Raw genomic sequence first — 26,901 nt, 5'->3', positions numbered from 1 at the left:
GACTGAGGAAATTTGAATCTCCAAATGTCTGTAAGTTTCAGGCGTACCATAACAGCCTTCAACGTGGTATTAATTCTTTTCGAATGTCCTGGAGGAAATTTATCTAATTCAGCATCCATAATACAGTTAAAGTCTCCACCTAGTAATAATTTTGCATTTGGAAATTTATTTAACCAGCTAGATATTTTTTTTTCAATCGTCAAAAATAAATGATCATTTTCTAGCTTCGTGTTAAACCCATATATGTTAGTAACAATTAAGACTAAGTCATTATATCTTATGCCTTGACATATGTAATGACCTGCAGAATCACATTCTGTATGTAAAACATCCCCATTATATCTGTTTTTTAGGATTGATACCCCAGCTGATCGTTCAGTTCCATGAGATAACCATATAGAATTTCCCCATTGAGATCGCCAAAAACTAACATCGTCGATAGTAGAGTGAGATTCTTGCAAAAACACAAAGTCAGATTTAAGTTGCTTTGCATAAAGAAAAGTGGCTTTACGTTTTAAGTTGTTACGAAGACCCCTAGCATTAATAGAAACAAAAAACAAAGAACACAAGTTGACAAAGAAAAGATATGTATTAAAAAGTAAATCGAAGATAAACTTTTTAACCTAACACTGAGATCAGCACTAGAATATGAGAATGTTCACAGTATAGAGTAAATATATATATATAAAAAAAAACTTTAGACGCCTAATAAAAGCATAACAAAAAAAGTTTTACCTATTTAACAGTAATTTGGCTTTTTGCTAACACCAAAGAGCAATTTAGACAGCCAACTATTAATATCTACAAATATCAGGCACATCAATATAAAGAACACCTTGTAAACAAACCTGAGAAGAACTAAGGGTCAGGGAATATTGAAGAGTTTATGTGTGAACTTCAGCACCATTTACAAAGCCTCGACCTCCAATAAAGTAAGCAGACTTCCCTTCTTCACGTGCTTTCTGTATAATGGGCCACAGCTTCAGTCTGTTTTCTTTGTCCTCTCTCGTCAGGTCTTCAGTAAACCTCAGATGATTATTTTGAAGGAAAGTATTGTTCTTGGCAGCTTTCCACACCGCATCACGAATTCTTCTTGAGATGAACCGGATGATGATCCCTCTGGGTCTCGGGTCATTTTGTTTTGGTTTCCCCACTCGATGAGCGATGTCTAAGACCTCTGAAAACTTTTCCTTCTCCGCAGGTAGAACCGTTTGGCATATCCCAATCGCCTTTGCGCGCACATCTTCCTTCTCCAACTCCGGTACCCCATACAGTCTCAGATTCCAACGGCGGTTGTAGCGTTCAACTTCAGATATGCGTTCGTCACATTTCTGTGTAAGCGTTTCGTTTTTCTCAACCCTTTTCTCAATGACCATAATCTTATCACTTATGTCCTTTAAATCCGTACGAACTGTTCCTACCATTTCTTCAATTGCGTCACTTCTGGTGTTGATCAGATTAATCAAAGTGTTGACCGCATCAGCTTTCAGGGAATCGTCATCAGAGTGACTGGTAGACAGTGTTGGTTTTTTAGCCACTGGAGGCTTGGAAGGCGTAACTGGTAGGGGTGGAAATTCTTCTTCAACCATCTGCTGACACTCCATTTCTCTTATGTAGCTATGGTCGCTAGCTAGCATGCTAGTTGCATGTGGTTTGCCCGAGTTACTCAGCCTTTTCTGAGCAGATTTCGACATGTTGTTGTTGCAGAATTTGGTTTCAGGTTTAGCAGGTTTAGTGCGTTGATCTTCAAAAAAGTCTTGAAAGTTACAAAGACGTCAAATAAGCGTTGTAAAAATGCTTTATATCTTTCTAGTGCTGAGAGCTCGAAAAGACACTCCTCATCACGCCGCCATCTTGCTCGGCCTTCGGTCTAGCGGAATCATGAATGAGGCAGTTGCAGTCAACTTAAATCACTCCACCCGAACACGCAGTTCTACAGTATGGGATATTTTAACAGAAAAGGAAGTGATTCAGTCGTTTGCCGGCTTTGTGAGGTGGAAATGGCCTATCATAAAAGCACGACGGCTATGCACCAGCACCTCAAACGACTGCATCCAGGAGCAGCTTCTGCAAAGGACAAACCACCGTAAGTTTTCAACTTTTTTTCTAACGCTAGTTTTTACCTGTTAATTCATCCAGACCCCCCCACGTAGACGTACACTCACTCATAGACACAGAGATAAACACCCAACCTCCGTAAATGCAAAACTCATTTAAGCTGCTTAGCAGTAACATATAGCAGCTGCTGTTTAGTTGTTATTGTTTTTTTGTTTGTGGCCCATGCTGGCAAAATGAGTCGGAATGCACGCAGGCTGATTATCAGAATCGGCGAAAGACAAAAATGTGAGACAGCGAATTGGCCGCAGGAGAAATGTTAACAAGGATAATGCACCACCTGCTAAACGTAGCCGTCGTGGACACTATTACAACATTGTTAAAGTGCTTGCAAAAGCAAAATGACAATGAACTCTTGATTTGTCAAATTTAATGTGTTTAATCCTATTTGAACGCTGTTTTAATACATAATGCTTCTCCAGCTTGATCTTAGAGGTCAAAGTTATGCCATCTAATGACTAGAAAGCAGTGCACCAGTAAAGGTGCCATCAGCTATGGCTATTTAAACGTTATCTTTTCCAGCCATCATGATTACTGCATATCATATGTTCAACATTGGGGATTATTATTAACCTCTTACTGTTATGCTATGAAACCACATGGCATAACAGTATGTGTGTGTGTGTGTGTATATCTATCTATCTCAACCAGATCCTTATCAAATTATTTTGATATTATGCTTTCCATATAATTATTTTGTAATTATTCGAATTCATCTGTGTGCTGTGTGTGATTTATGATTTCAGGAATAAACAGAAAAGTCTGGAGGACTACTGTCAGAGAAGAAGTACACCATGCATCCCCCAGGAGGTGGCTGTACTTACTGAGAGCGTCTTATCTATGATTTTAAAAGACAAGAGACCACTTGCTGTGGGTGAGGGATTCAAAGAAATGCTGACCACTTTCCAACCAGGTTACACTCTGCCGTCTAAGCGTCATTTTACAAGCATGATGGAGAGAAAGTATGAAACTTCAGTGGAGAAACTAAGGAAAGAACTAAAAAAGGCCACATCCAAAATCTCCCTTACCACTGATGCTTGGACAAGTCTGGTCACAGAGTCCTACTTAGGGGTAACTTGTCATTTCATTATTTGTTCAAAGACGCCATTGCTGCTGTTTGTATATTATTAATTTTTTGCTATGATTTCCTTTGTTATATTTGTTTTGCAAAACATTAAATTTTTTGTTAAAAACAGAAGATTGTAGTACAATGTTATTGTATTTTGTTTTGTGAATGAAGAGCACTTTTTGGCAGAAAGCAAAGTGAATGTTACATTTTGTTTGTTTAAAGACACCATTGTTGCTATTTATTTGAAATGTTTTGTTAACTTTTCCTTAATTTTATATATGTTTGCACATTTCATTTCTTGTTAAATGCTATCTCTATTGTATTGATTGTACGACCTCTATAACTTTATTTTGCAATTTTTTTTTTATTAAAAGGTCTTCAAATGAATAAATTTGTGTTTTTCATTTATATACATAAATTAGTAAATGTGAAATTGCTATACAAGTCAAATAATGGGGGAAAAAAATCGTTAATCGAATCGAATCGAAATCGAATCGGATTGAAAAACGAATCGTTAGATTAATCGATGCATCGAAAAATTAATCGCTAGATTCATCGATTAGGAAAATAATCGTTTTGCCCAGCCCTACATATAATACAAAAACCAAATATGTACATTTCAACTTTTAACTATTTAAATTTTCAGCTTTTTCCTTTTAAACAAATTTAAAGTGAAACAACACAAAACGCTGCAAACCACAACACAATTAAATTCAAATATGAAAACGTGAAAACAAAAAGAAGATGCACATTCTCTGTCATATGGGTCTGCATGAATAAACTTTCTGAATCCTTTATCATCCGCAACTGAGAATAGTTGTGGATGATTACAATACCTTTCTAATGTGTTGTTGTTGTCCCTGGCTCTCTTTCTCTGTCTCTCCCTCTTGCTCTGTTCCTGTGCTACTGCGAGTGTAACTACCGCCCCTTCCCCCTCTTCCCATCGCAAAGCACAAGGCTCGCGTGTGCATGTGCATGGGGTTGAGACGCACTGGTGACACCTGAAAGCATAGCTCAAGCTCTGGTACCAGTATCCTGGAGAGGGATTGGACTCTATTCCAGTCTTGAATTGCCCTTGGTAAGAGGTGGCTGTCATAGAAAGGTATTCTTAAATCACCTCATCTTGCTGTCTTTTCGTTTGAGTTTTTAATTGGCAGACAAGGGGGATTCTTTTCTGCGCCTTCAGGCTGATCAGTGGGCCCTGACTGTCATATGCGGTTATGTACACATCCTTCTTGGGTCACTAGGTGCAGTGCTTGAGAGTACTCCATTTGGTGACTCTGCTATCCTACTTGGAAAATTCACAGATCCCGTGGGCATTTACAGAGAGACCAGGATTGGTGCAAAGTGAATGAATAAAATGTTACAGTTACAGTTTTCAAGGAAGAGATGACAGCATGGATGTTCTTTTCTAAATCCGGCCACTATGGAATTCCCTGCCTGAGCATCTCAAATGGGCAAACTCTGTAACCTCTGTAAAATATCTTTCTAAAACTTCCCATTTGGCTTTTCATAACCACTAATGCCTTTTAATGTCCTGGATTATATATATCTGTGTGTATCTAGTGGTTTTTAACTTGTTCAATTGTATTTATCTAAAAAAGGTTGTATTTGTTTGTTTTATCATTGTTCATTGCTTTGTACTACACAGTCTTCAGACTCAAACAACATTAAGCTGGTTTGGGATGAAGTGGACAGAAGAGTGAAAGCAATTCACACACATTCATGGGAACTTCTGCAACAGAGTTTCAGAAAATATGACTAGTATGTGAGGGATGCACTTTCCACTTCCCCTCTAAGTTACTGAGCAGCAGTTTTGTCAAATATAAATTACGGCAGCTCTCAAGAAGACACTTTCCTCCTTGAAGAGATTTACAGAACTTCACCATGAGAGCAGACTGTAGGCAGCGTCTGGGTTTGACCTTGGCTATCTTCGGCTTTCTGGGGACCATCACCACCTGTGCTCTCCCCTCATGGAAAGTCACAGCCTTCATTGGTTCCAACAACATCACTGCTGAGTTCATCTTTGAGGGCTTGTGGATGTACTTGTCGCCATCATCATCGGGTTCTTTGCAGTCTTGCTTGGTGTGATTGGAAATAAGTCCGTCAAGTAACTGTGGGACAAAAAGCAAGAGAGGAAAGTATATAGCTATAGCTTCTGGAGTTGTCTTCATCATTGCAGGCATCTTCGTGCTTATAGCAGTTTGCTGGAGTGCTAACACCATCATGAATAATTTTTACAAACCTTTCATGAAGATGGAGCTTGGAACCTTGCTCTACATTGGCTGGACATCTGCAGGACTCCTGCGCCTGGGAGGAGGCCTCCTGTGCAGCTAGTTTCAAAGGGTGAAACTAAATGTGAGGTCACGTACTCTAAAGCTCACTCCTATGGAGGACCACAAGAGCCCCGTGCATCAAAATAAAGAATTCTTTAGAATTTAGTATATTCAGATTGTTAAAATACATTCACAAATGTACCATGATTTCACAAATATCTGTCTGTTATTTGAAAGACTGAACTGTTGAATTCAAATGTAATGCTATGGGAAAGTATATAACATGATTCCTATAAGCTTGTGTTACATCACATAAGTATTATTATTATCATTGCTATTTAGGGCGATCGTGGCTCAAGAGTTGTCAGTTCGCCTTGTGATCAGAAGGTTGCCGGTTGAAGCCCCGGCTCGGACACTCTCGGTCGTTGTGTCCGTGGTCAAGACTCTTCACCTACCGCCTACTGGTGATGGCCAGAGGGGCCGATGGTGTGATATGGCAGCCTCGCCTTTGTCAGTCTGTCCCAGGGCATGCAATCCATTATTATTTAAACCAACTGTTAACTGTATATTTCTGTACATTTGCGTATTATGATTCATATTGCCACATTCATTGAACTTGTTTATAGGTAATTTCATTGTTTGATCACATTAAAATCACCTTTGTGCTCAGACTAGAACCTCTGTCTGAGGGGCTTTTGACCTTCATTACAGTTAAACACACTGTTAAAAAAACATCTTAAAAAAACTGTAATATTCCGGCAGCTGGGGCGCCAAAATACTACCGTAAAATAACAGGAAATAACTTTCTCATAAAAATACAGTTATTTTCAGTAATGAAAATAGAGTTTGTTGCGCTAATTTTACATGGGATTCTGCCTTTTCCAAGTGCTTTTAGACAGTCATCCCATACATGGTCCACCCGTTAAAGGGGGACAGAGGGCCAAAGAGGGAAAAGAAGCATAAAGAATTGACACCTAGTGGGTAAAAAGGGTATGTGTAATATCTGGAGATATGTGCTGCACTTTCATTCCCAATAACATGATCCCAGATGGTTCTGTAACTAGAGCCCTGGGAAGATTCAGGACATCATTTAAGAAAATTAATAAATAGAATAGAATAAATGCATGAATATTTGGAATTGATGATTCATTGGAGGAGTGGATGGCATCTGTCCTTGGGCAATGGAAGGGGTGTATTATGTCCATTAGGGTTTCCTTATCTGTTTTTACAGCTTAGTTGGGTAATTTGTGGTGCTGTGCCTTCTATCTGAGGATGCTTGTTAAGGTTGATTAAGGTTATTCTTCAATAGAAGGAAGGCTAATCAATGCCGTAGCAAACAACCCGGAGCCGTATGACACCAGCTGCTTTCTGGACCGAGACAGGAATATAAAGGACCGAGCTTGGAGGAAGATATGTAAAGAGATCGGGCAACCTGGTAAGTTCATTCATTTCTCTTAAGTTTTCTCTAAAGTTTTCACTGACCCGGGGAAGCCGCACAAAAGCTAGCAAGCCACCGCTATTTTCCCACTGATGTACAAATACCGTTCTGCTTTTAGGCATGTTGTCATTTAAGAATATATTTTATTGTTTATTAATAAACAGCACACAGTGGTCCCGCTGTTCATCCGTCACTGCCTCTTTTTTTTTATTTTCTTTTTCTTTTTTTTGCACCGTACAGCATTGCATTCTGCAGCCTGATTGACAAATCTGCTCCGTGTCGTGTCTCCTGCGCTTGCCAAATTTATCATGTTTGGTTTTGATAACCATCACGTCCAATAGAAAAAACAGCACAAAAACACCCATAACTATGAGCCTCATTCGGAAATAGACACCTGCACCGCGAGGGAAAAAGGCGCACGAAAGTGGTGGGCAGATGAAGACAAACGGCGGCATAATAATACTTTTACGTTTTGCAATCTACAAAGGTTTGCACTTTGAGAATCAATTGTGGGAACTGTGACCAATGTTCATGTGTGTGTGTGGAAAAAAGTGTATAAAGTGCGTGGCCAGGGGCTAGTTATTCGGAGAACCCCTGCTGCAATAAATGAGGGACCACTGTCTACTCTATGATTATTATATTCAACCTGTTAACATTTAATACTGTATTGATAGAACCAACTGATGAAGCAGAGCATCCACAGTTGCTTCTCCTGGCTGCCCAGTCCCTGAGCTCCTGCTGCTGCACCCACAGGTATGTACAGCAAACACTGATACCTTTTTAGTCGGTGGGATTGCCTGTGATCACCTTTACTAAATATCTACAACCAATCTGATCATATCCTGTTTTTGGTTTGTTTGTTTTTTTCAATGTTGAAATTAAAATCCAGTAGCAGCCTTCTCATTTCTTTGTGTTTTGTGCTGTTTTACAGGCCCACAGGGGAGGACGGCTCCGAGGCAGATGAGGGACGGGTCCCAGGACGGTCCATCGGTGGTGGAGCTGGCCACCCTGGTGTCCCTGAAGAGTCCACACCAGTCTCCAATGGAGCATTTGTAAAAGGTTAACATATGTGTTAAGTTGAAATGTGTGGCTGGTAAATCTGGATTACACTAATAGTTAAAAAATTAAGAGATAAAAAGACTTGTGGGGATGTTGGTTCAGTTTGTGTCTTCATACAGGGAAGTGGAGGGAACACCCCAGTTGTATTTTGGTCTTTGTTATGTCGTTCAGTGTTAAATCAGTATTTTCTAATTACACTTTACATCTTCCATGGCATTACTTAAAAAATACCACTAGGTGGCGCATAGCGGCCAGGAGGAGCGTAAACCCCCCTGGGAGGCAAATCTGCAGAATAAATCCTGCAGTTGAAACGTAAACAAGTTCATGATCTGTGCCTCTTTATTTCAATACACAGGTGGGTTACTAGTCCTCAAAATGACTAATAGGTAACACAGTAGAAGCAATAAGACTGTTGTGAACTCGTGAATGAAAGTATACCGTTATAAGTTAAGTACTGTTTAAGTATTGTGTTTTGAATGAGATCGTGATGTGAACGTGATCGTGCTAGGCTAATGGACTGGCTAGCGGGGGAAGTGAGCCTCAAGTACCGTAGCGATGCTAAGGCACGTTCTCAGTTGTGTGTTCTCTATATGTCTTGTTGAAGTAAGACAGGATGCAAAGGCTGTAATTAATGCTTGCATAGCTGCTCATGTGCTGTATACGAATGGTTATACTGTGAGTTACAGTACATTGTATTTCTTGATGCAGTGATATGTATGTGTAACCGGAACAAAGGCTGAGGCAACCTGGTCACTGCGAGCCAATGTTATCTATATTTATGATGGTTAATGTATACTCGGCAAGGTTATTCCTGTACTTTTGACAATGCGCTGACAGCTGTTATGCCACACGTTACAAAGAATTGCTGGGTCTTATGAGAGGCGATTAATGATTTGTTCCCCTGTTGATGAGCTGAATAAATCCTGCAGTTGAAACGTAAACAAGTTCATGATCTGTGCCTCTTTATTTCAATACACAGCTGCAGGATCTAGGATCGCACCCCTCCCAGGCACCTGTCACACCAGGGGGGCAACAATCGTGGGGGCTCGTCCAGGATTAGTGCCTCCTCTTGACGGCAGCTAATCATAAAGTAATAAACTAAGACCAACGTGCTACGTCTGCTCCATCTGTGGTACCAGAATGGCGGCTGTGCAGGAGCTGCGACGAGGAATACAGAGAAAGCTTCATGAGCTTATTAACACTGCTAAGACAGAGGTGTTGTACAAGCTTGTAGACACCATCAAGGATGAGGTGAAAGATGACCTACCAGGAGATGATGCAACAGAGGTGGAACTCTATGACTTCATTGTCGACTTTTTGAAAAGTGACCGGCTGGCAAGTCAGGAGGACCAAGGCATGTCTCGCCTGCTAGTATTCAACGACTTCATCACTGACCTGCAACGACCTCCGGTGGCTGCAGATGAGGACTGTGAGCTGGGTGCAGAAACAGACTCTGTGGTAACACCTTCAGTAGTTAGTGTGAACGCAGATAGAACCTGCATGGTAACCAGTCAAGTAACTGATGTTATAAAACTGGCAGATGTTGCAGCGCTCCTGCCTCGTAGAGAATTCAAGCTCCACAGTGGACAGATTTCTGACTCAGATTCAGATGTTAGTTATAGCTCTCTGTGTAGACAGATTGATGAAGGGCTAGCTGAGAATTTTACAGAAGCAGAGATAATCCGAACTGTCCTAAAGATTATTAAACCAGGTACATTTAAGGATATGCTAATGACCAAACCTGGATTAACGGTGGCTGAGCTCAAACGGTTCCTCAGAGCACACCTGAGAGACAAGAGCAGTGCAGAGCTATTTCAGGAGCTTAGCAATGCTAAACAACAGGACAGAGAAAGTCCACATCAGTACATGTACCGGCTAATGGGGCTAAAACAGCGTGTGATGTTTGCTTCTCAGCAGAGTAGCTCAGAGTTCCAATATACCAGTCAACTGATTCAAGGAGTATTTCTTCACTCATTGTATCAGGGAATGAGTGAGAAATACGCTCATGTCCGAAGAGACCTAAGGCCTCTCATTTCTAACATGAGTTGTGCTGATGACTTTATTCTAGAGATAATGACCAAGTCAGTTAGTGAAGAAGTTGAGAGACAGACTCGCCTAGGTCAGACACAGAAAGCAAAAGCAGTCACAGTTAGTGCCATGCAGCAGGGTGAAAGACAACCCGCAGCTCAGCCTCCAGCCGAGGTCCAAGCCACCGTCCTGCAAACCCAAGCTGAAGTTCAGGCACAACGAGCAGCCCTGCATGAACTAACAGCACAGGTGTCTGTTTTGGCCAAGGCTATTGAGAAGGCTCTCACTTCAGAGGGAAGTCCCTCTGGGTCCACACAGGTCAGCTCACTTAATACTGCCCAACCATCCAAGTCCTCTGTGAAAGGAAAATGCAGGCCCTGTATAACCCAAGGGATTGCCAGTTGTAACCACTGTTTCCGGTGTGGCCAGGAGGGACACCGGGCGGTGGGCTGTCTGTCCAAGAACAAATCGGGAAACATCAGAGGGTCACTGGGGAGGGACCACCAGTGATCAGACAAGAGCCAGGGTCCCAAACCATTGTAACAAACCATGAGAGCAGGACTCCAACTGATAATCAGCCACTCCTAAGGAAGAGAGCGGGGAAAGGAAACCGTGTAGCTCGACTGATAGGCAAAAGGTGTATGCTTACCTGTCACCTTAATGGGGTACCAACTGAGGTGCTACTGGACAGTGGTGCTCAGGTCACGATAATGGCAAAGTCGTGGCTAGAGAAGCACCTACCAGACACAAAAGTCAGGTCGCTTGAAGAGTTTTTGCCAAATGATCCACTCAGAATAACAGCAGCTAATGGGACGGATGTCCCCTTTGAGGGTTGGGCTGAGGTACTTGTGGAAATCAGAAGTGAAAAACATGGCCAGATAGCCATACACGTACCCATGCTAGTGAGTCAGAGCTGTGTGAACGGTTTGTTACTAGGTTTCAATGTGATAGAGGAGCTCATCCTTGAAAGTCTGGAAAGATCAGGGAGTGTCATGTTAAGTGATTTGCTAGCAGAGGCATTAAAACTCCATCGAGATACTGCTGAAACAATTGTTTCTGTTGTCAGCGAAACCCCAACGGGCCAACAAACTAGGAATGAGATGATCAGATTAGGAAAGAGAGGTCTCACAGTTCCTAGTGGCCAAATATGTCAAGTGAAATGCCATATCAGGGGTTGGCCTGAGGAGGGGACAATGTTATTTGAACCAGCATTAAAAAGAGATGTCCCAGATGGACTGGATTTATTTCCTGCTTTAGTTAATGTGTCTCCTGGTGCATCTAAGACTGTAAAAATCCCAGTCTGCAATTCAACCAAACATGATATCTTCTTGCCACCAAGGATGGCCTTGGGCTGCATAGAAGGAATCATAGACAGCAGGCCGATTGATTTTGGTCCCCCTTATCAGCAGTCAGGGCAGTCAAGTACTGATACACATATACGTACCACGCAGGGTAGCCAAGCCAGTCACAACAGTATCCCAGAGACTTATACATCAAAAAAATGGCATCCTCCTGTTAACTTGGAGCATCTTGATCAGCAGCAGCAGGAAGTTGTGCGTCAGATGCTCTTTGAGGAATCTGATGTGTTTGCTAAAGGGGAGGGAGACATAGGTTGCATACCCAACTTGCAGCTGAAGATTAATGTAACCGACAACAATCCAGTCCAAAAGTGCTATAACTCTATCCCTAAGCCTTTGTACCAGGAGGTTAAAGACTATGTAAAGAATCTCCTAGACAGAGGTTGGATCCGCAAATCTGTGTCCTCTTACTCCTCTCCAGTTGTCTGTGCCCGTAAGAAGGACCAGAGTTTGCGGCTATGTGTGGACTTTAGGGGACTGAACAAAAAAACAGTCGCAGATCGTCATCCCTTGCCGCGCATACAGGACTTACTTGACAACCTGGGTGGTAACACATGGTTCTCGATATTAGATCAAGGAAGCGCATATCACCAAGGGTTTGTAAGCGAGGAATCCAGACACCTTACAGCTTTCAGCACACCGTGGGGGCTTTATGAATGGATTCGAATCCCATTTGGTTTGACAAATGCACCTGCAGCATTCCAAAGGTGTATGGAGGGAGTGCTGGACGGAATTAGAGATGAGTGCTGTGCTCCATATCTTGATGATGTGTTGTGTTATTCTACATCCTTTGAGGCACATGTCAACCACCTCAGACAAGTTCTGGGCCGCATGAGAGAACACGGAATCAAACTGAGACCTGCGAAGTGTGAGTTGTTCAAAAGAGAGGTTCGTTATCTTGGACGTTTAGTATCAGCAGATGGAGTTAAGATTGATCCAAAGGACTTGGAGGCCGTCATGGCTCTGAAAGATAAAGTGCCTCACACTGTTGGAGATGTTAAGTCCTTGCTGGGATTCCTGGGGTACTATCGCTCCTTCATTCAAGACTTTTCCCGGTTGGCCAAGCCGCTGTTTGAACTTCTCCAGAAACCTAGCAATCCTGACAAAGGTAAAAACAACAATCAACATGAGACAAATGGAAACAAAAGCAGAGCTAAGAAGGAAGAAAAAGGACAGCTGCCATCAAAAACACCCATCAGATGGGCAGCAGAGCACCAGGCTGTTTTGGCTAAACTTGTGGATGTGCTGACGACTCCACCCACCCTAGCATACCCAAACTTCAACCTTCCATTCATTCTACACACAGACGCATCAGGTGACGGATTAGGTGCAGTGCTGTACCAGAGTCAGGAAAACAAGTTACGTGTCATCGGATATGGCTCAAGAACACTGACATCGGCTGAGAGAAACTATCACCTTCACTCTGGTAAGCTCGAGTTCTTAGCACTCAAGTGGGCCATCTGTGATAAGTTTCGAGACTACTTGTATTATGCCCCGACATTCACAGTCTACACTGATAACAACCCCTTAACATACATTCTGAGCACTGCCAGACTAAACGCCGTTGGACATAGGTGGGTTGGTGAGCTAGCTGACTTCCACTTTGACATCAAATACAGACCAGGGAAGCTGAATATAGATGCAGACACCCTGTCAAGGTACCCAGTAAAACTCCAAGACAGAATGGCAGATCACACAGAGACTATGTCATCAGAGGTTGTGTCCACAGCATGGCAAAGAAGCAAAGCAAGGCAGGGAGATGAGGTGCCCGGGGCAGCAGCCTTACAGGTGAATAGGGGAAATGCAGACACTGTGCCACCTGAGAGTATTTCCAATATTACATCTGCAGATATTCAGGCAGCACAGCAGGATGATACAGCCATAAAGGAGGTGCTTTCGCTAAAGCTCAGAAACTGGACTCCTAATGAAAGGGATAAGAGAAAAATGAGCAAACAAACGAAAAGACTGCTTTACGAATGGAAGAAGCTAGTGGTGGAGGAAGCAATACTGTATCGACTGAATCGTCAGCATCAACAACTTGTGCTTCCTGAAAAGCTAAAGCCCCTGGTGCTGAAAGCACTTCACAATGACATGGGTCATGTTGGCGCCGATAAAGTAACACACCTTGCCCGGGAACGGTTTTACTGGCCCAACATGCAGGATGACATAGAGGACTATGTAAACAAAAGGTGTGTCTGTATTAAACAGAAACGTCCTAATCTTCCCCAAAGAGCTCCGATGGAACATATAACCACCAGCAGTCCTCTCGAGTTGCTTTGTATTGACTACCTACACCTAGAGCAAAGTCAGGGCTATGAGTACATTCTTGTTCTTGTCGACCACTTTACACGCTTTGCCCAGGCGTATCCAACAAGGAATAAATCTGGGAAAACCGCAGCTGACAAAATATTCCATGACTTTATCCCTCGCTTTGGATACCCAGAGAAACTCCACCACGATCAGGGGAGGGAGTTTGAGAATACCTTGTTCAGCAGGTTAGAACGGCTGGCTGGTATTGGTCATTCACGAACAACGCCATATCACCCGCAAAGCAATCCAGTAGAGAGACTTAACCGGACCCTCCTTCAAATGTTGCGTACTCTGGAGGAGGAGAAAAAGATTCAGTGGAAAGACCATCTGGCTCATGTTATACATGCCTATAATTGTACAAGGCATGAGGCCACTGGGTTCTCCCCATTTTTTCTTCTATATGGCCGATCTCCACGTTTGCCTGTGGACTTGTTGTTTCCGCCCAAAAGAAATCCTGAAACATCGGATCGACAGTCATATGCACAGAAATGGGAAAAGAAGATGCGTTTTGCATATGAAATGGCAGCAAAAAACAGTGAGAAATCCTCTGCTAAGGGCAAGAGACAATAGGACCGTGCAGTGAGAGGTGTTGTTCTCTGTCCAGGCGACCGAGTGCTCGTGAGAAACCTGTCAGAACGTGGTGGACCCGGCAAGCTGCGGGCTTACTGGGAGCAGGTAGTGCACCGTGTGGTGGAAAGAGTCGACAATGGACCGGTTTACCGAGTACAGCCTGAAAAGGGTCCCAAAACAGTGCGAGTACTCCACAGGAACCTACTGCTTCCAGTAAATGAACTGCCCCTGGAGGAAACTCCTCTTTCACAACCTGAAGAGAGACCGTACAAGGTAACAAAACAGAAAACGGCAGTTGTTGACACACATGACCAAAACACAGACAGTTCTGATGAAGAATACTCTTACCAAAAGATTCCATGTTACAGGCTGCGATTTAGAGAGAAAGAACAACCACCGACAGTACACCATCCTCAGGTTGAGCAAAGACTAAGAGCCACAGCTCATGAATTCCACCCTTCCGTCGTGGAGGAAACTAACATCCCAGAACTGGGCGATAATGTACCACAGAGACACTACAGAGCTTTGGAGGACGCCGCCCTGGAAGACGAACATCACACTGAGCCAGACCTGTGTACCAAGCCACCAGTTAACCCAACAGTTGATGGGAATAAACCACCGGAAGAAATAGAGATTTCGAGGAGAACGCAGCGGACTGCCAGGCCGAGAGAGATGTTCACCTATAACACCCTGGGACAACCATCATACCAGCAATGGAATGCAGGGGTGAACTCTCTCCTGCCCACATACCCTCTGCAGGGTATTCCCAGTACTCTTCCACTCCCATACTTCACATACCCACATCCATACCTGGACACCTGTTACCTTCAACCACAGTAACTAGAAACATACATCCCTTAACATGACAAAAGTCAGGAGACCTATATAAAAAAAAAAGGGGAGAGTGTAAAAGGTTAACATATGTGTTAAGTTGAAATGTGTGGCTGGTAAATCTGGATTACACTAATAGTTAAAAAATTAAGAGATAAAAAGACTTGTGGGGATGTTGGTTCAGTTTGTGTCTTCATACAGGGAAGTGGAGGGAACACCCCAGTTGTATTTTGGTCTTTGTTATGTCGTTCAGTGTTAAATCAGTATTTTCTAATTACACTTTACATCTTCCATGGCATTACTTAAAAAATACCACTAGGTGGCGCATAGCGGCCAGGAGGAGCGTAAACCCCCCTGGGAGGCAAATCTGCAGAATAAATCCTGCAGTTGAAACGTAAACAAGTTCATGATCTGTGCCTCTTTATTTCAATACACAGGTGGGTTACTAGTCCTCAAAATGACTAATAGGTAACACAGTAGAAGCAATAAGACTGTTGTGAACTCGTGAATGAAAGTATACCGTTATAAGTTAAGTACTGTTTAAGTATTGTGTTTTGAATGAGATCGTGATGTGAACGTGATCGTGCTAGGCTAATGGACTGGCTAGCGGGGGAAGTGAGCCTCAAGTACCGTAGCGATGCTAAGGCACGTTCTCAGTTGTGTGTTCTCTATATGTCTTGTTGAAGTAAGACAGGATGCAAAGGCTGTAATTAATGCTTGCATAGCTGCTCATGTGCTGTATACGAATGGTTATACTGTGAGTTACAGTACATTGTATTTCTTGATGCAGTGATATGTATGTGTAACCGGAACAAAGGCTGAGGCAACCTGGTCACTGCGAGCCAATGTTATCTATATTTATGATGGTTAATGTATACTCGGCAAGGTTATTCCTGTACTTTTGACAATGCGCTGACAGCTGTTATGCCACACGTTACAAAGAATTGCTGGGTCTTATGAGAGGCGATTAATGATTTGTTCCCCTGTTGATGAGCTGAATAAATCCTGCAGTTGAAACGTAAACAAGTTCATGATCTGTGCCTCTTTATTTCAATACACAGCTGCAGGATCTAGGATCGCACCCCTCCCAGGCACCTGTCACACCAGGGGGGCAACACATTTCCTCCTCAGCCTTGTTCCTGCTCTGGAGAGCAGCTGGTCCTTTTTATTCCTGTCTCTCTGTAAATACTTATATTTTATATATTTATGTTTAATGTTTTTCTGTTTGAGAATTCTAATATTATTTCAAATAAATTTTTATAATGACTAATGTCTCAGTTCTACTACACAGCAAATGTTGGCACACGACTTGACACATGTAGAATTTATTTCATATTATACTAAAGACAAAATATACTAATACAGTGGGATGCAAAAGTTTGGGCAACCTTGTTAATAGACATTTTCTTGTATAAATCGTTGGTTGTTACAATAAAAAATGTCAGTTAAATACATCATACAGGAGACACACATAGTGATATTTGAGAAGTGAAAAGAAGTTTACTGGATTTACAGAAAGTGTGCAATAATTGTTTAAACAAAATCAAGCAGGTGCATAAATTTGGGCACCACACAAAAGAAATGAAATAAATATTTAGTGTATATCAATGTGTGTGTCTCCTATATGATATATGGGGTGCCTTTGTCTGGATGTGCTTCCCATCCAGAGCTCCACAGCACAGAGGAAAGTTCCAGCGCTCCTGGAATCCCTCTGTGATGGACCGCCAGTCTCCAGGTGAAGGGACAGCCATGAAGTCGTCCACTAGACAGTCCCAGATGGCCGTCGCTGCCTGGGGGGTGATCTGACACACCGACTCTGTAACTGAACGCTTGGTCCTGAAGGAGTCCGCGGTGACAAGGAACCTGGACAAAATTGTTCAAAATCAGTATTATGTGTACTGCAGTTACAAAATACATTATTCAAATTCCAAAATACTTTTGTGATGTCAGATTTAAATCAAAAAAACTTAAATCTTACATAAAACATTTTGTAATTATAAGGATAATTACAAAATGTATATTAGATAATATCTAAAACAGTTGTGTTTTGTTTTAACGTTAACATATCATAATTTGATTGGTAGCAACTTTCACAACTACAGTGTGCCAATCACTCATAATTCCTAAACATGTCAATCAGGTAGGAATGAAGTGAGATATTAATAGAAATAAAGAGTTGTATGTTGACATGTAGCCCTTTCCTTGCTTAAATCATTAATATTTTTGAAAACTTAATCTGTGATAAGACAGCTTATCAAGATAGAACCATGTAACTAGAGATGAACCAAACTGTTCAGTTTTATCTAACTCTGTTTTAATAAAGGCTGGTGACCCCTGTTATAGAGTCTGACAGCTGCAGGGATTATATACAAATATTCAACTATCCCAGAATCAAACCAGGTCTAAATAAAAAGGAGTGAGTATCACTACAAAGGTTAACTCAGTGGTCCTAATGCTACAGTTTGATATCAGCAAACACCAAGCGCATACATTGATGTGACACCACAGCCATGCTATCATCGCAAACACTGATAACAGCATAAATCGAATTAAATCGGGGCTTGATGAGACCTTCTGAGTATCACTAGAAATATTATAAACAGTCCTCTCTGTACCACAGTTTGCTTTCAGTAAACACCGACAGCATTCACTGTTAGCATAGCACATCCATGTTAGCAGTGTATAAATGGATGGTTTAGCATATGTTAGCACAGGTATCAATAAAGGACTACCGTATTAAATACTTTTACTAACCTCAGGCAGATGGACAGGCGCTCTGCAGGTGGGATTGAGCGCCTGTAATTGGTGTCTAGGCGGGCGATTCTGGGACCTGATTGGTTGTCGCGGCGCGATTTGATGCTGGAGTTCAGATTTTTCCAACTCAAGCGGGGACGCGAAAGGCGTGTATACACAAAATGCAACACATAAACTCACGCGCGTGGTTTTTTTCGCGAGTCAAACGCCTGAAACGCGCTACACTCACGCGCGTTTCAGGCGTTTTCGCGACGCAAATCTGTTTCCGAATTTTCGCGGGAGCCGCAATCGCGGGTCAGCACGCCTTTCCATTGACTTTACATGTAAGCCTGACGCTCTGCCTGCCTCTATCGCGTTCGGTGTGAACACACCGTAAGGTTGGGGATCTGAAGACAACATGATGATGCTTAATGACTTTTAGTAATGCCGATCTACTCTGATCAGATCAAAGGAGGGACTGTTGGGAATAAATAATTTTCAGTGCCTCAATTATGCTATTCTTTTTTATTAAGTGTTATAAAGTTATATAGTGTAGTATTAAGTGGACACAGCCCTGAAAATAAAGGGGAGTAGAAAGCTGCAGACTCTCGCTCATACTTGCCTGGGAAATTAAAGATAAGAGGAAACCATTTTCTGTGGAAAGTTACTGGAATTGTTTAGTCTAGAATGAGAGAGCTTCTGTAATAAAACTGTTAGGGGCACACCACCATTTTGAGATCCGCAGCAGCGTGTCTTGCAGGACGCATCTCCCTTCTAGAAGTAATAAATGGTCTGCTGAACAGTGTTTTGTTGTTTTGTCTTCTATCGGATGTGTCGTGGTCTGGGTGGTTTTCCACAGCATCAGCTCCTCCCCACTGGGTGGAGTCTTTGTTGTTCCTCACCTGATGGCAATCGGACCAGCAGTATTTATGACCGGCGCACTCAACTGGTCTTCGCCAGATTATCTGCCAACTTTAGTCAGTTCTCGGCCTCACGTCCGTTCCTTGGTGACTAATCGTGTGTATTAACCGTATCTCTGTTTTTTTCGTCAGCCTCTGAAAACCACCTACCAAGCTCTCCTGGATACCAGTTTGCTGCCACCGGTAATCCCTCTCCGTTTTGGAGCTGCCATTTTCTCCTGCCTGCCTCCCTGCCTTGCATGCAGCACCCACCTGGACCTCTCCTGCCTCCCCCCTCCACGCAACCCCCACCTGCAAGCTTGTAAGACAGCTCAGTGTACTATTTTTTAGATTCACTCGCAACCCTCTGTGGGATTCCCCTGACTGCTCTGTCCTCTGTTTCAGTGCCCGGGCCCGCCACAGTTTTCCCTGCCCAGTACCTGCACCCAGTTATCCCTGCCATCTAGTTTTCACCACAGTATTTTTCTCTCGCCTCAGACATCTAGTTTATGTTCATTGATTCTAGTCTGCACTTTCTGTTAGCCTCTGAGCATTGTAAAAATAAAGTCTCTTTTCGTTACACCTCACCCCTGGCCTCCGGTTTTGAATCTGCGCTTGAGTCCATCCCATGTCCACGGGCCACTGCGCCTGACAGTATGCCTCTGAGAAATCAAAAGAACTCGATGAAGTGTTGATATTTACAGTGGCTAATGCACTTTTCTGTACTTTAAGTCCTGTACACCTGTGGTAGTAAGGTTTTGACTTATTTCTTCACTTTTATGGGGTAGCTAATTTCAGTGTGTTGACTCATGAATTCCTTTTGTGTGCGCTGCTACAGTCCTCCACTCATAACAGTGCTCTGTGTTACGACCCCCTCTGCTAGCGGACATGGAGGAGTAACATACATAAGCCCTCACACGGGAAACTAAGTGAAATAAAGGTTTTATTGCAAAATTCAAACAGAAAACTGACAGGGCTGCATTCAGCAGACCACTGTGCAGCACTTACGTGGAGTTACATAAAGTACCAATGGATAATTACCAAGGTAATAAGTAATTTGGGCTAGTATCAGAAGACTGAGAACGACTCTTAGAGCTCTGGTACACGAATGACAGAGAAACCAGACAAACACAGTTGTGTGGCTTTAAAAGTACTTTAGTGATGTTAAGCCTTGTAAAAGAAATTTGTAAACAACACAGTATCACAACAGGTTTTAACAGAATGTCAAGTATAAAAAATTTCCCCCAAAGTAGCAAAAAAATAGAATTAAATAAAATTGTGCACAAGTAAAGTAATTAGTCTTTTTTAAGTCCAAATGGTACCAGTGGGGCCCATAGAATTCGTCTGACAAGGAGTGTGTGTGTGATTGTCTGTCCTACCGTACTACTTGTACAGTAGAGGATTGTAGTCCATCAATGTGCAAATGAGTGTGCGTGTATATGTATATCGCCTCCTAGGATCTTGGGTTGGCTCGCCATCCAGTGAACACTGGAACACTCTGGGTTCTGGAATCGCTGACCTGGTCTTTGGATTTGTCCCACATAAAAACCTGACCTATAAACAATGGCCAAATATATGTCACGTGCCCTTTAAGGATAACTCTCACAAATTAAACTAAAGTAGTGTCACAGTGCAGTAACCACTATTCAGATCAGCTATCGTCAATTCAATCATCATCAGTTCAGTCATGTTGTACAACATTAAAATATCAAGTTTCAAAGGTCAAAGTATCAATATCCAAAATTTCACAGTATCAAGGTTCAAGTATTTGTAACCTGCAGTAGCACTAAAGATTATCTACAAGGTTTTAAACATTCAGGAATTATAGTCACCATATAATTCACTTTCATTGTAAACATTAATTACATCCATCAAAATAAACTCACTGTACATATATATCTAATCACAAATAAATACGTATATTACCCCTTTTAAGAAATGGAATAATATGCAAATGCTTATCAGAAATTGAACAAAGTGCAAATAATCAATTTCAATAACACGTAAACACAAGGACTCAGTCCACAAATAGGAGTATTAAAATAGACGTGCTTAATCCCGCTTGTACCATAGGCCTACTAGTACAAGTGGAAATACACTAAAAATTACCTCCAAGTGTTTAATACTGAGTATTGTAAAACAACTGATTGACATCAAAATTTAAACAGGAAGCAGGATAAAGTCTGATTACAATTATCTCTCATAAGGTTATTTTTAGCTGCTTTAACCATTTACAGCTTTTCACATGTTAATGACTTAGTTAATGATCTAACTAGCATAACAACAGTGCGTTTCAGAGACAACGAACAACTGTACCCACACTCCGCACATCACGTGTCTGATTAGCCACATTTAGCTTACCGCCGTCGAGTGGATGCTCAGCATTTACGTGGAGCCACAGCTCAGTAAACCCTCCGGTTTCGCTCTGCCCTTGACAACAACAAGTGCAAATACATAATTTGTGAAAAAAATCAGTTTAGATGGTATTTCTTTTAACTCGTTAGAGGTTAATTTCTCCAGCTTACCGATAACAAAAGTTTTAGTCCGTCTGCTCTGTTCGGCTGTAGAAGCAAGAGACTGAAAACTTGGGAGCTGGTACTAAGGAGGGACAAGAGCTGCCTAGAGCTTCACCGATTGGCTGACATGTGAGGAGTGGAGTAAAACAATAGGCTCTCATCAGAGCTCATCAACCCTCTGAGAAAACTTAACCCTTGTTTGACCAGAGCATATCATATATAATCTGCATCCCTTCTATGTTTAAATAATTATTTTGATCTCATTTCACTTTCATTAACCGGGACAGTAAGAACAGAACAATGAACATTAAATGTTTTAATTTTTCTTCTCTTTCTGTTTGAGATGATTTTAGGAACTGGGTTACACCCTCCCCTCTTGAATTCATGCAAGTCCCTTTGCATGTCTACTGTGAACTGCATCATCTAAGAACAGTAATTCAGCTTTAGCATTTAAAGAGTGAAATGAAAGCTGTGGTTAAACCTGTGGTTAAACCCTGAAATAATGATTTGACCACAGTGACAAGGGGATTTCCCAATTCAGCATAGTCTAGCCTTTTTGGTGGCTGGCGACTTCTTTCTGATCTTCGGACAGGAATTCCTTTGCTTGTTTGTTCATCTCTCTCTTTGTTTACTGTTTCCCTGTCAAATATCAAGTCCTCTCCTTCCTCATCGCTCCCTAACATGTCTGGGAGAAGTAGGATTTGTTCATCCCTCATGTCAGGGCGATCCATAGAAGGTAAGTCTCTTTCCTTTTCAGGTTCGTCACGTCCAGGTAAGTCTCTTTCCGGTTCAGAGTCGTCATTTCCAGGTAAGTCTCTTTCATACGAGGCTTCTCCATAACTCGGGTTCTGATTGTCATAAGGTTGGTTATGGTCAGCATGACTGGCTGGAACAACATCGGAGATGGTGTCTGCACAAGCTGGAGTATTACCAGCCAACTTGTCTTGATCTGCAGTCACATCATCTTGACTAAGACTTGATTTATGGGTCAGCAGAAGATCTCGCTTGACAATGTACGCCGAGTCATTTGGCACTGATCTATCTGCAAACCAGTGGACTGAAACAATATCATCCTCGTCCGAGGGGTGATCTGCTCTTTCATTGTCTTTGTGAGTGGTCTGTCGCGTTCTGGGCCTTTTCTTTGGTTCTGGTTGTTCAGGTTTCACTTCCTTGGCTGCAGAGAGGAACCCACAAGGGAGTAAGAGGTCTCTGTGTAGGGTGCGTATGGGGCCATCCCCGCCCTCTGGTTTAACAGTGTAAACGGGGAGGTCTCCAGCTCGTTTCACCACCACATAGACGGTCTGCTCCCATTTATCGGCGAGTTTGTGTTTTCCTCGAATGCGTATGTTTCTGACCAGCACTCGGTCCCCGATTTCCAAGGTAGATGTGGTCACATGTTTGTCAAATCTAGTTTTGTTCCTTTCGGCTACCTTTGCAGCACTCCGTGTAGCTATTCTATAGCTCTCCTCAAGATGAGATTTGAGGTCCTTAACATATTGGGAGTGTGACTTGTTTTGTTGTTCTCTCACAGGTAAACCGAAAGCCAAATCGACAGGCAACCGTGGCTGACGCCCAAACATCAGCTCATATGGTGTGAATCCAGTTACCTCGTTCTTGGTACAGTTGTACGCATGAACTAAAGGCTTTACAAAATCCTTCCAATGTAACTTGTCTTTGTTCTCCAGAGTTCCAAGCATACTTAAGAGTGTTCGGTTAAAACGCTCCACTGGGTTGCCTCTGGGGTGGTACGGCGTAGTCCGAATCTTCTGTATGCCTGCTACTTCACACAGCCCCTTGATCAACTGAGACTCAAAATCAGGCCCTTGATCGCTGTGTAATTTTTCATGAATGCCATAGTGTACTATGAAATGGTCCCACAGACACTTTGCGACAGTCCGAGCTTTTTGGTTCGATGTTGGGATAGCGACTGCATATTTAGTAAAATGATCTGTGATGACAAGAACATCTTTCACGTTACTGCTGTCTGGTTCAATGGATAGGAAATCCATGCAGACTAACTCGAGGGGTCTTGTCGTCATGATATTCACCAAAGGTGCAGCCTTCTCAGGTAACGTTTTCCTGCGTACGCACCTGTGGCAGGTCTTTATCTTTTTCTCCACATCTGAGGACATTCTTAGCCAGTAGAACCTGGCTCTGACCAGATCGAGTGTGCGCTCTATTCCCATATGACCCATATTGTCATGTAGGCTTGTCAACACAGACTCTCGCAGGTCTTCAGGTAAGACCAACTGGTAATGTTTATTACCGCCTTCTCTTCGTGTTCTGTAGAGAATGTCATTGCACAGCTCGAACCTGTTCAACTCTCTCAGCAACAGGACTACGTCTGGAATTTCTTTCCTCAATGTGGGAGGGGGTTTCTCCCCACTCTCCATCTGGGTAATAACATGTCTGATGCACCGATCAGATCTCTGGCTGTCTCTGAGATCTGCCGGTGAGAGGTGGGGAATGATGTGTAAGCCTCCCAATGTTTCTTCCTGCTCAAAGCTGTCAGGTACAGCATCTCCAGAAATGGCAAGACTTTCGACAAGGGTTATACCTGCATCATCACCCAAAGCTTCAGAGGTGGTTGAATGATAAACAAACTGTCTCTCACAGATAGCATGAACAATGTCCTGATCGACTGAGTCAATATTGTCTGGATCTGACAGATGTTGTTTTGCGAACTGGCATATCCGGTCTCTCTCTTTTTGAGATGTAAGGTCATCAGGTAGCCTGCCATGAGGACGACGCGAGAGTCCATCGGCATCTCCATTTTGTTTTCCAGAACGATACTGGAGTCTGAAATTGAAGGTAGAGAGGGCCGCCAACCACCTGTAACTGGTTGCATCGAGTTTTGCTGAGGTGAGGATGTAGGTCAGAAGGTTTGAGTCTGTGACAACGGTGAACTGATTGCCATAGAGGTAGTCACTCAGCTTCTCTGTTACAGCCCACTTTAAAGCCAAAAACTCGAGCTTATGTGCTGGATAGTGGGACTCACTACTTGACAAACCTCTACTCGCGTAGGCGATAACCCGGAGCTGTCCCTCCTGCTCCTGGTATAAAGCTGCTCCAAGGCCCGTAGTGCTCGCATCCGTATGAAGGATGTAAGGCAGGTTTGGGTCAGCAAAGGCCAGGACTGGAGGCGACGTTAGCTTGTCAATGATAGCCTCAAATGCTTTCTGGCATGCAGGGGTCCACCGTCCATAAAACGGCTCCTTTGGATCGTGATACTGATTACTCCTCCCTTTTGATTTGCAATGCTTCCTCAGTGGTGGATAACCGGACGTTAGATCGTTCAGTGGTTTCACAATACTTGAGTAGCCTTTAACAAACCGTCTGTAATATCCACAGAACCCAAGGAAGGATCTCAGCTCCTTAAGGTTCTGAGGGACTGGCCAAGTTTTAAGTGTGGCTGTCTTTTCTGGGTCGGTTTCTACTCCGTGTTGAGAAACAACATGCCCCAAGTACCGAACTGAGGACTGGAAGAATTTGCACTTCTCGGGAGACAGCTTTAACCCATACTCCTTTAAGCGTTCCAGGACTTTCATGAGTCTGGCTTCATGCTCCTCAAGGGTTTTCGAGAAAACTATGAGATCATCCAGGAAAACAACAACTTCCTTCAGATTTATGTCCCCCATGCATCTCTCCATAAGCCTCTGAAAAGTACTTGGCGCATTTGTCACTCCCTGTGGCATACGGTTGAACTCCCAGAAACCTAGGGGACAGACAAAGGCAGTCTTGGGCTTATCACTCTCTGTAACTTCGATCTGATAATAGCCGGACTTAAGATCGAGTGTACTGAACCACTTGGAACCTGAGAGTGCGGTGAAGGTGTCATCCAGTCTTGGGAGGGCGTATGCATCTTTCACTGTTTGTAAGTTTAACTTACGGTAGTCAACACACAGACGTACCTGACCGTTCTTCTTCCTGACCACAACAATTGGCGAGGAGAATGGGGACTCGCTCTCGCGGATTACTCCAGTTGCGAGAAGCTCTTGCAGATGCTTTCAAACAGCCTCTATGTCGTGCGGGTGAATCGGTCGGGCTCTGTGTTTGAATGGTGTCTCATCTGATAGCTTAATGTGGTGTTTGACCTTGTCCGTCCTTCCAAAATCCAGATCAGTCTGGGCGAAGACCTCTGGCATACTGCTCAGCTTTTGAGTAATGCGGTCTTTCCAGTCAGAAGGGATGGGAGAGTCGGCAAAGTCAAATGTCACACTAGAGGTCCTGGATGGTTCACACTCTGATGGCTCACTCACAATTTGTTTGTGAGATAGGACAGTCTGTATTGCACTGAGTTCTGCAATCACACTCTTTGCTGGGATGGTAATGTCATGCTCTGACTCATTGGAAACTACTACAGGTAGCTTGCACAACTGGTTACTTGGCAAGTCAAGGAGACAGGTTTGCACCAAAAGCCCCCCAGGCAGGGAAGATACTGAAGGATATTCCAACAGGGCAGATCTCTCAGTGTAAAATCCCTTGATTGATACTGTCCCCTCAAGAACGACTGTTTTCCCAGCTGGGACGTTCACTTCATCGTTGCCACGCATCCTCACTAATCCAACGTCTTCATCTGAACCTTGCTTTTGCCGCAACTCCAGTACTTTGAGTACGGTTCTGTACCCATGAGGAATGGGATGATAGCCCTCTGGGTTTGCCTCTCTGTACATTTCATACACTACATCAAGAGTGTTTGTTCCTATCAATACACAAGACTTCGTTAATGTCCCGGTGTCTGGGACTACTAGAGCTAGCGTTTTGACTTCTAGTTCAGCACCAAGAAAGTCTTTAGGAAAGGTGATTCCAATCTCAACATAACCCAGGTAAGGTACAAGCTGCCCATTGGCCCCTTCAACCTCCAGAAGGTCATGTAGTGGCTCTATCTGTTGCTCAGACAAATACTGGTCATAGTAAGACTTAGTGACAGTGGTCACTTGAGAACCTGTGTCAAGGAGACAACTGCACACCTTACCTTTGATCGTGACTTGACCTGTACTCTTTGTGCCTATGAGCCTCTTAGGTAGTCTGAAAGGTTGTTCTCCAACATGGGATTGCCTCAAAGTGGCCTGTGCTCTTGGTTTAGCTTGACTTCCAGATTTAGCGGGACGATGTTGACCTGCTTCAGTCCCAGTTTGCCCCACAACTGAGACTGCGTCTAAAAATCCTGGTCAGCAGACGAAGTGTTTTGCATCTCCCAAATGCGACGCTTCTCTCTCAATTGCTTCCTCTTATCAGCGACAAGAGTGGGGTCTGGGTCATTACTGCAACTTGCTGAGATGTGGCCATCCTGACCACACTTGAAGCAGTACCATGGTTTTGGCTGGGTACTCCGCCGCAAGTTGGAAGGCTTCGCACTTGTGACCTTGACGCTAGGTGTTGCCATAGCCATCTCACGTAAATCACACTCAGCCTTGTCCTTAGGCTTCGAGCTTTTCTTCTGTTTCTTTGCCATCAAATTAGTAAGCTGACTCTGTAGGGATGCAACTTGCTTCCTCAGATCTGTCAACGGGTCAGAATCAGATTGAGTCACTGCCTGTAGCTCACTACAGGTGCAAGTCTTTTGACAGTGTGCCACAACCCGCTGCCGGATTGAGCCAAGGTGTTTCTTCATCCGTGTAGCTTTAGCTGCCAGTCTATCTTCTTCTGTTCGGAGCATTAATAGAAGTTCTGAGAATGTTGGAGGTTGGCTTTTCTTG

At 43.1% G+C, this 26,901-nt stretch overlaps 2 long non-coding RNA genes across 2 annotated transcripts; both read left to right on the top strand.

Annotated features, from left to right (window-relative positions):
- The first annotated feature begins 6,401 nt into the window (after positions 1 to 6,401).
- Positions 6,402 to 8,901, top strand: LOC145431419 (uncharacterized). Its single transcript, XR_013911725.1, has 2 exons — positions 6,402 to 7,651; positions 7,830 to 8,901. It is a non-coding gene; the product is annotated as an uncharacterized LOC145431419 (long non-coding RNA).
- Positions 8,902 to 18,866: 9,965 nt separating this feature from the next.
- Positions 18,867 to 19,273, top strand: LOC145431418 (uncharacterized). Its single transcript, XR_013911724.1, has 2 exons — positions 18,867 to 19,008; positions 19,092 to 19,273. It is a non-coding gene; the product is annotated as an uncharacterized LOC145431418 (long non-coding RNA).
- Positions 19,274 to 26,901: the final 7,628 nt, after the last annotated feature.

The sequence above is a fragment of the Astatotilapia calliptera genome, chromosome 10 (genome assembly GCF_964374335.1).
Source record: "Astatotilapia calliptera chromosome 10, fAstCal68.1, whole genome shotgun sequence".
In the NCBI taxonomy this organism is placed as follows: Eukaryota; Metazoa; Chordata; class Actinopteri; order Cichliformes; family Cichlidae; genus Astatotilapia; species Astatotilapia calliptera.
This window is presented reverse-complemented; position numbering and strand designations above follow the sequence as displayed.